General features: G+C 36.1%; 1 pseudogene; it reads right to left on the reverse strand.

Annotated features, from left to right (window-relative positions):
* Window positions 1-1,377: 1,377 nt before the first annotated feature.
* On the reverse strand, window positions 1,378-7,154 carry LOC121789101 (annotated as a pseudogene).
* Between the last annotated feature and the right edge of the window lie 2,884 nt (window positions 7,155-10,038).

The following is a 10,038-nucleotide window of genomic DNA, read 5'->3' on the forward strand; positions in this document are numbered from 1 at the left end:
AATATTCGGCCTCTCCTCAAACCCAAGGTTCGGAAGTTCCGGGTGGCTACGGCCTTACCGATCGACGACCAAGATGCCCCCGAAGGGCAATACGGGTGGACACCCGAGCTTAGAGAGGTCGAGCGGCCCCTCCCAAACTCGGACTCCTCCTACTCGCGGTGTCTGCACACCGTACACTCCGGCGGAGATGGAGCAATTGTTCAAAGCGTTTTTGTCAATCTCTGAAGATTCGGAGATTGGCACGAACCAATCCGGCGATCATTATTGGTGGCGCATCACAATGAAAACTGGCCGACTGGAACAATCGAGCGCAACGAGAGTATGGTGCGCAACGCCATATACAGAGCCAACGAAGAAATCCAAAAGTTCCAGGGTAGGAAGAGCGGTCGGCGGGGAGCGGCCGGAGCGAGGTTGGCATCATCAGTTCTGCTTTGTCGACCTACCAATCCATGAACTACAAGCCGTTCAAGTGCATCAACATTTGGCAGGAGACGCGGTCGCATCCGAAGTAGAGGGGAGGCGTAACATCCTCCTCTAGCGGCTCCTTCAAACGGTCAAGGTCGGTATCCCTATCCGACGCTGGCTCCGAAGGCGTGGCTAGCCAACTTGCCGGAGCTAACTTGGGTAGCCCCGACGCCGGCCCGAGCGGTTCCCAACGCCGACCGCAAGGAAGGAAGAAGGCGGCGGCCAACCGCCGTCGCGCCGCGACTCCATCCGCCCCGATCGCGAACCCACTCCCCTCCCTATGTGTCACCTCAACCCCCACCAACTTGTTGTGGGGGGTTTTGACCCAACTCAATTTGGCCGATAAGTCAAATATGACCCCCGAGCAACTTCGATCGCATGTGGCGATGATACGAGGTCTTCAAAGAACGTTGGGGGTATTGCCGGATGATGATTACTCTTCACCGGGGGCATTTTTGCGCTTAAATTGTGTAATTTTTATTTTTTAGTAGTTAAATTATGTAATTTTTATTTTTTAGGATTTTAATTATGTAATTTTTATTTTTTAGGATTTTAATTATGTAATTTTATTTTTTAGGAATTTAATTATGTAATTTTTAATTTTATTGTAATTTGTAAAATTATTCCGGGTATTTTTAATGAATTTTAATTTTGTGGAAATGTTTTTATTTAAATTGAATAATAGAATGGTGGGACCCTTGTGTTCGTCCTTGCGGAAGAGCACAAATGTGAGTGTTGTACTCTTGCCTAAGAACATGCAGAAAAAGTGGGGCCGGGCCTACATCCGTGCTCGCTGGCAAGAGCACAGATGTGGATGCTCTAAGATTTGAGCACGGATGTGGATGCTCTAAGATTTGAAGATGATAACATGAAAGATTTTCTTTACCCAATGCATAGAAAGCAAGAGGCAAATTCCACAAACAGAGTCATGCGACTTACAATACTAGTTCCAATTCTCCAACAGATTAGAAAATGACAATACCAATATCTGATCAAAGTTAAACATGTTTGCTTTTATGAAAATAACACACATAAAATTAAAAAGATTGAGTTTTATGAGAGACCAAACTTCAGACCGGAGTCGGAAGCCTGGTCTTCGAAACACTAATCATCAGTCATCACGGAAGCCACCCGGATATGTAGTTATTCACACTAGGCCCTGCTGATGCACCTGTTATTGGATCAGTATGGTACCTGAAAACATCCCACCAAGATTTCAAATTTTGCATTTATTTCAAGAATTTTGTAACCATGTTGTATAGTAGTAGTAGTATTGAATAAGATCATACCCAATTTGAAGAGTTGGTTCACAATCCAAGGGATGAAAAAATCCATCAGCTTGAGGCTGGTGGTGTTGGGGTTGTGTTCCATAGCCAACATCTTGAGGATTTTGGTTCCAAGTCAAGTTCATCTGATTCCCCTCCATCAACTAAAAACAAACACACCAACATCACTCCAACAATTCCACTACCAAAAACACTCAAAGAATCTTCTAAATGCTCTCTTACACCACATTTTAATGATGGATGCTGAAAAGGGTTGGAAAAAGATTGCATTTTTTTATGAAAAAGTATGTTTTTAAGCCCTAAACGAATACGCATACCCGTTGTTTCAAACTCTTGTTAGCTTCATTGAGGGCATGCTCCTAACCATGCAAGAAACCAAAATAAGATACTAAAGCAGTGATTTTTTCGAAACACAGATTGAAGTGGATGAGTTTAGAAACCTTGTTCTGAAGATCTTGGAGTGTGTCCAGCATTGCTTGTGTCTGCAAGAATGTATAAATGTGTGTAAGAAGAAAAGGGATTATTACATTGTCATATTTTTCGATATGTTACCCGTGTTGATCTGATCTGCTTGATCTGTGAGTGACATATCAAGCTGTCTTTCGAGTGATTCGAGCTCCTTGCTGTTCAAAGGGCCAAGATCTTCACCAAGAAGGTTCCTGACCATAAATGCATATATACTAATTCATCACCTCTTCACATCTCTCTTATATATATACATGATCATGTCAGTTTATTACGAACCTTTGGGTGCGTTGTAGGGCCTCGTAGCGTGCTTTAAGCTTCAAATACTCTTGCTGGCTGCTCAGTTCCTGTTATTATCATGTCAAAATTATTCTACATAACTATAATTATCAACTTAAACTAGATACAAAAATGGAAAAACAAATTCTTGGCAGAATTTCCAACTCTTCACTGTCAAGCATCATATTTTGTTGATATCCTTGATACATGAATGAGAGTGAACAAATATAGAGATTCAAAGAATATTAAAGAAAATGATTAATCATACAATATTAAATGAGAATAATGAACCTTCTCTTCATATGCTAAAAAACCTAATTTTTGAGACTTGTAAAATAAAAATGAAAAGTTTAAAACTTTTCAATAAGTCAAACCAAGTTTTGGAATTCTAATTAATAGATAAATCTAAAGTATATGGAGTATATTAAATTTAAATTGGTGAGTATATTTTATTTTATTGTTATGAAATTATTCACTTTATCAAAATCATTATTGAAGTGTTGTAATAAAATAAAAGTACCTAATCATATAAATTCAGCGTGATATTATTCATTGTTATCCCAAGTCGATTTATTAGCATATGTCTAATCAGATAATCAGATGATAAATTAAATACGAAAAAAGATATAAAAAAACAAAAAAAATACGGTATAATGATCATAAATACACCCAAGCATATACGAAACAAAAACTAAGCCCAGATTCTGATAAAACCTAATTAAATCCCAGAAATGGAAACAATCGAAGTTATTACAATAACCCTTTCCTTAATTAAGGATTCAACTAACATGACTACCATTATTTACTCAAGCAACTTTCCATTAATACCAAACCTTCCCTTCTCTTCAAAATCAAACAAATATTTGATTGGCATATCTCCCTCCCTTAATCTCTCCAATTGCTCAGTTTATATATATCATCTGCCGCCTTGATCCATTTGTTTAATCTGAATGGAAGAAATTAGCATGATTTCGCATACAAAGCTAGGAGAGGAGTCGTCGGAATCGGCCAATTTTCCGGGGTCGAAGCGGCCGAGGTCGACCGAGAGGTTCAAGGGCGTTGTTCCGCAGCAGACCGGGCTTTGGGGGGCGCAGATTTACGCGAACCACCAGCGTATCTGGCTCGGGACGTTTAAGTCCGAGGCGTCGGCCGCGATGGCGTACGACAGCGCGGCGATGAAGCTCCGGAGCGGAGATTCCCACCGGAATTTCCCTCCGACGATCCTCGCCCCTCTGGAATTGAAGTTCCAGAGCGGGCTCAGCACGGATTCCATGCTGAACATGATCCGGGACGGGTCGTATTCGACGAAGTTTTCGGAATTTTTAGCCAGCCCTGAGGGGGATGAAAAATTAGGGTTAGGGTTAGGGTTTCAATTAGGGTTAGGGTTAGGGTTTGATTCCTCGATTGACGGAGACGGGGAGTTCTCGAGCATGTTGCTGTTCCAGAAGGAGCTGACACCGAGCGACGTGGGGAAGCTGAACCGGCTGGTGATCCCGAAGAGGTACGCGGTGAAGTACTTCCCGGGGGTGCCGGAGGAGGAGCAGGTGCAGCTCGAGTTTTATGATAGGGCGATGCGGGTGTGGAAGTTCAGGTACTGCTACTGGAAGAGTAGCCAGAGCTATGTGTTTACGAGGGGGTGGAGCCGGTTCGTGAAGACCAAGGGGCTGAGGTCGAACGACAGCGTCGCGTTCTACTTGTACGAGAGTCGGAAGGCCGGGCGGAGATTGGGGAGGAGGTTTATTGTGATTGATGTGGCTGAGAAAGAGGGGGGTTTTGGTGAAGTGGTTGAAGATGAAGAGGAAGAAGCAGAGTGTTTTAAGGAGTCATTGGTTTGTTCATCTCCTAGTAGTAGTGTGACTAAAGTGGGTTTTAGGCTTTTGGTACCCAAATAAACACTTATGTTTGAATTAGTGTTTTTGAAATTATTAATGATAGTAGATACTATTACTATCTTTTATTACTATCTTTTAGAGTTTTGATTCAAGTTAGGACTCCCTTTTGCTGATTTCTTATAAATAGAGCTTTGTATTATACATTGAGTCAAGTTCTAGGACTCTGCTTTGTATTTTACATTTTAAAGGTGTAGAAAATTACTTTTGAGTGCTACGAGGAAATACTTTAAAAAAAATTGATGGCTTGGTGAAAAAAATGTGAGTGAAAGATCTAACCAAATTGAATTAGATCCATGAGAATTCATGATCACTCTTAATATCTTTTGCAATTCGAAATTTCAAGATTGAAAATTTGGAATACCTATATGCATCATGATTCCAGTTCTAGAAATCAAGATAAGAGGATTGAACAATTTCTTTCTAATTCCTTTTCAAATATGATAAATGTTGGTTGACTTCAATTACTTGACTTAATCTTTAAATTGTAACTCTGATTTGTAGACTCTAGTAATAACAAAAGACTCTTAATAATAGGAGTAATAAATAATAATACTCTACTAAATACTAGAATAAATGGGACTCCACTAAGAAAAACTCTTAATAGTAGTACCAAACTACTCAACAAAAGTTAATAAATTTAATTACCAATTAATGTGCATTTTTTTAATTCAAAATTTACTACATTTTCACATGGTTTATTTGCAGAAAAATCCCTAAGCTGAACAAGAACATTAGCTCTAAGTCATTTAAGCATTTCAGTTGATAAGACAATTCCTTTCTAAATGTCTAAATAATAAATTTGAGGTCGAGTCATCTTCGGCTTGATTAAGCTTTCGAAACATAACGAGACACATATACGAAGAGGGTGAAGGGATATGTATATAGTACCAGTGCCTCTCTTGTGGATACACTTGTGTCTGGAGCTCCATAGTTGCACTTCTGATACCTTTCCAATGTCTTGAGCATGCTGCTAATGTCATAACCAACAACATTTTCAGCCAATGTACTATACAAATTTTAAAATGAAATCAAGTAAATGTGATTAATCAGTCTAATCAAATGGAGTACAAAAAGGGAGAGCCTTGATTTGGCCTTAAAATATTAGAGATATCTGAGTTTTGGAGTATAATCCATTGTCCATAAGGAAAAATGAAGCAACTTGTCAGGAATAGAATTCTGCAAGATGAAAAGTGACACAGCCTAAAAAATTAAATAAAGTACAATAATTCTTAATCATGAGATAACACATCCAAATAACTGGATATAAGCCTGTTTTGATCCAAACAAGTGTCCAAAAACCAAAAAGATGACATTTTGCAGAATTTTCTTGGAGCTTTGCTTGAAAAATTTAAAGAGAGCAAAAGATCTGAGATGATGGGAAAGATGAGAGTGAAGTACTATATCCTGTGAGATGCAGTAATTTAATTTTTTTTTCTTACTTGGCAATGATTTCTCAGCTTACAAAATAAAACCCTAGGTATGGAAGATCCACAAAGAAAATTACAAAAAAGGGGGATTTTACAAACACATTACAGAAAGAGGTGGAGATTTCTCAGACCTGATGATCTCTCTCAGCTTAATCATGTTTGTAATATACTTCCTTTTTTTGGTAAAATTTTGTAATTCAAGAATCTGAAAGATTCATTCTTTCTTGTGTTGGAAGATCATTGAATGATGCTTCCAAGTTAAAAAAAGGGTAAATTTTGAGAATTCTCCATGAAGAGAAAACACAAACAGGAAAAAAGCAAGATAAAGATTCAACACACAAACCCTAGAAAATTGAAATCCCACACTCATCATGAAATTAGAATTAAATCTCTCATCATGAATGACTATACAAGAGACAAACAAAACCAGATGGTAAGGGAAAGAAGGAAAGGAAAAAAGATTGATTTGTGGGAATTCGAAAAGGAATCACCACATATTATGCCATTCCTCACTCATTTAATTTGTAGGAAAGATGAAAGTAGAATTAAATCTCTCCTCATGACAACACAAGAGGCTAAACAAAACCAGAAAGGAAAAAAAGAAAGAACTGATTTTTGCATCAATAAAATCACATCTAGATCAGAGTGTTTCTCTCTCCAAGACACAAATCACAAGCAAAAGAAGTGATTTTTACAAGAGAGGGAGAGGGAAAGGGGGGCTTAGTTAGCACATCACAACACAAGGAGCAGGAAAACTGAACACAAATAAAGAAATGATCTTCTTTTCATGGTTTCCTCTTGCAGATCTAACAAAACCCACAAGCACAGAGCCCTATAGACCTCAAAAACATTCACTGAAACGGCAAAGGAAAAAAAAAGAAAGAAAAAAGACAGGCTGCTTTTGCAATTGAAAAAAAGATTGGATTTTTAGGCATGGATATAGGCGTTGCAAGTGCAGAGAGATGAAGGGGCTGTGTTTGGTGTTATAAAATTATACCTAGAGCTACTGCAAAACTCGTACAGCTTTCCTCTATTGGAGAAGATAATCAGAGCAACCTCAGCATCGCATAGAACCGAAAGCTCATAAGCTTTCTTCAAAAGCCCATTCCTCCGTTTTGCAAAAGTCACCTGCCTGTTGATCTTGTTCTCTATTCTCTTCAGCTCAACTCTCCCTCTCCCCATCTCTCAATCACAAAACTGAAAACAAAATAAAAACCCTTGAATAAAAACCCAATCTTTCTCTCTTTCTCTCTCTAGTACACAGTCCCACCTCCTTTATAACTCTCCCACATGCATACACACACATGAAAAGGTCAAAAGATTGGATTTTTAAGCGAATTAAACTAAGGAATTTGATATTTTGAAAGGTATGTATGTACGTACATACATACATACACTGTATTATTTTATTTTCAATTTTCAATTTTCAATTTTGTGAGGGTGGTCCATGGTGAAAGCTGGGGAGTTTACAGCTATGGATTTAGGTTTTGATCGGACGGTGGGAAATGGGGGTGATGGAAAAGCAGACAAGATGGATGAGGTGGGAAATGGGACCTGTTATTTGGAGAGGGAAACCTTAAAACTGGAGAGTAATAACGATGCAATGTGCCACGTGTCGAGCTTAGGAGGGAGAGGATATTCACTTGTGTTTTTTGGGTGGAGATGGGAATATTTTTTTGTTTCCTTTCACTAATTTAATTATATTTGGATTTTGAGATTTTAGTGGTACTTGATATTTAGGCCATGTTAGGTATTTTTACACACTCATTTTAATGTTTTCAATTAAGGCCATTAGCAGTGGGGCGCCCTAAGGCGGCGCGCCACGTCATCAGTTTTATCTTCATACCCCCACCTGCAGTGGGACGCCTTAAAGAGCGCCCTATGCATTTTCTTTTATTTAAATATTTAAATAACTATAAAAATTGGGAAAAAACTCCATTTCATTTAAAAAAATTAATACATTTATAAAAATTAATGTTTATATGCTTATGAGTTAGTCAAGAGTAGAGTCACATTATTAGTAATGTAATTGGATTTAAAATTAGAAAAATTCATGTTATAAAAATTACATACATTTTATAAAAATTAATTTTTATCACATTTTCATCTTAATAAATGTATAAAACAATTTAGTTTTCAAGATATCTCAACTAGTGTATGTAGCCCAATGGTTAGGATTATTGCCTTCCAAGCAATAGACCCGGGTTTGAACCTCGGCAAATGCATTTTTTTAAGTAAAATGCGTGCCATCGTCCGCGCCCAAGGACGATGGACGCCATCGGGCGCCCCATTGTGGGTGCCATAATGGTGTTGACAAAGTGAGTTCGTGTTTCAATTTCGATATTTATAATATTGATTTGATATTTTAGAGTTTTTAGCATATAGGGAAATGAAAATTTTAGAACTCCGTATTTCGTTTTTTTCGGTTTAAATATTGATTGATGAAAATATATGAATGTATTAAGTTTGTGACATTAATTGTAGTGATTATATATGTGTAGGCATTTGGTATTATAGCGACATATATTTTCTTAATTAATCACAAAATATTACTCGTACTAGTATTTGCAATCAAGAACTTCTATAACATCGAAATATGAGGAAAAAGTTAAATATTTTAATCCCTAATTAATTATACTCATTTTATTAAAGAAAGTATTTAACTAAACCCTAAATCGTGGGCTTTATAATTTTCATTTCTAAATGACATGACATATAAAACGATTTTAAAATTCCAAGGCCTAAAAATTGCTACGCAAGGTATTTTTATGTAAAGTCAATTATAGTTCAAGCCTCAAGGTCTAGTCTAGTTACCCTTAAAAATACTACTATGTATTTTTATGTAAATAGGAAAAAGATACATTTTCACCGTCCACTAGAGATAAATGATGTCACGCATTTCAATTCAAATGAGAAGTTCCAAACTATAGCAATCACAAAACTCATGTCAAATAAATACTTGTTAGTTGCAATTACAAAATAAGTTTAGGCAAAAACCTTTTCCATAACGTAAGTCAAACAAATTAACAAATTTTCCATGTCGCTTCGCAACAAAAAAAGCTCACTTAACAACAAATTAATTAAAATCAAATAAATTCGAAACATGTTCGCCTTTAATAGGCAATATAAATTGCTAGAATTATACTACTAAGGTTTATGATATACCTAAACATATTATACGTTCAAAGTAATTTTATATTCCACAAATTAAAAATAAATTAAGAACGTCCTCTTAAATTACATTACACTAAATTTATTATATCTTCTCCGACATGAAATAAAATAAATAATAATAATAATAATAATAATAATAATAATAATAATAATAATAATAAACTACTCCTTAAGTATAGTTAGTCATTTCATCATGAAATAATTAGATAATTTTAGTAGTTCCCTTTGCATGGGACATTCCATTTATGCAGTTTAAGAAGAAACAGAATTATACTTGATCCATCAAATAATACGCAAAAATTAACAATTAATCATCTGTTGCTACATAACTGAACAATGCCTTAGTTTCCTCTTTCTATTTATTTCTCTTTTAATTTTAAGATGATAACTATGATGCTATCATTTGTTATTTTGTTTGGTTAAGACATGGTTTTACGTGACAAATGACTTTGCTTTTATCTTATTGGGTAATAAAATTAGCTGTACACATGTGGTAGATGGAGGGATTAGGAATGAAACATGTCTTAATTAGAATGCTTAAAATACAATTTGCTATAATTAGTATACAACTATTGAAAAAATAACATAATTGCTGTTTTTATGTAGTAATTATTGTTTATTTTTGGATACACATTTCTTGCATCAAAGTAAACTAGAACAATAAAGCATTTAGAGATTGAAATAGCTTATAGAATTACTCCACCTTTTTGTCATTTATAATGAAAACATAAAAGTTAGTAATTTTTTGATGTCGTACAAAAAGTTCGAAGCCAAGAAGATATACCAAGCTAATGCACGTATAAAAACGACCCAGGAAGTAAATGTCTCGGACTGTGTATACTAAACGATGTTGTTTAAGTAACCGAACGTTTTGTCTACATAGTATTTTTTTTGTCTGTCAGGTTGTACATAATTTCTACCAAGTTGAATGTGTTGGACATTTGAAAAAAGTGTCAGTTAAAAAATAATGGGTCTATTTTGATTTAACCATAAATTGATCAAACTTTGTGATTTTTTTGGTTGTTTAGTGCGATTTGGTAATAGTTACTT

The sequence above is a fragment of the Salvia splendens genome, unplaced genomic scaffold (assembly GCF_004379255.2).
Source record: "Salvia splendens isolate huo1 unplaced genomic scaffold, SspV2 ctg137, whole genome shotgun sequence".
Taxonomy (NCBI): Eukaryota; Viridiplantae; Streptophyta; class Magnoliopsida; order Lamiales; family Lamiaceae; genus Salvia; species Salvia splendens.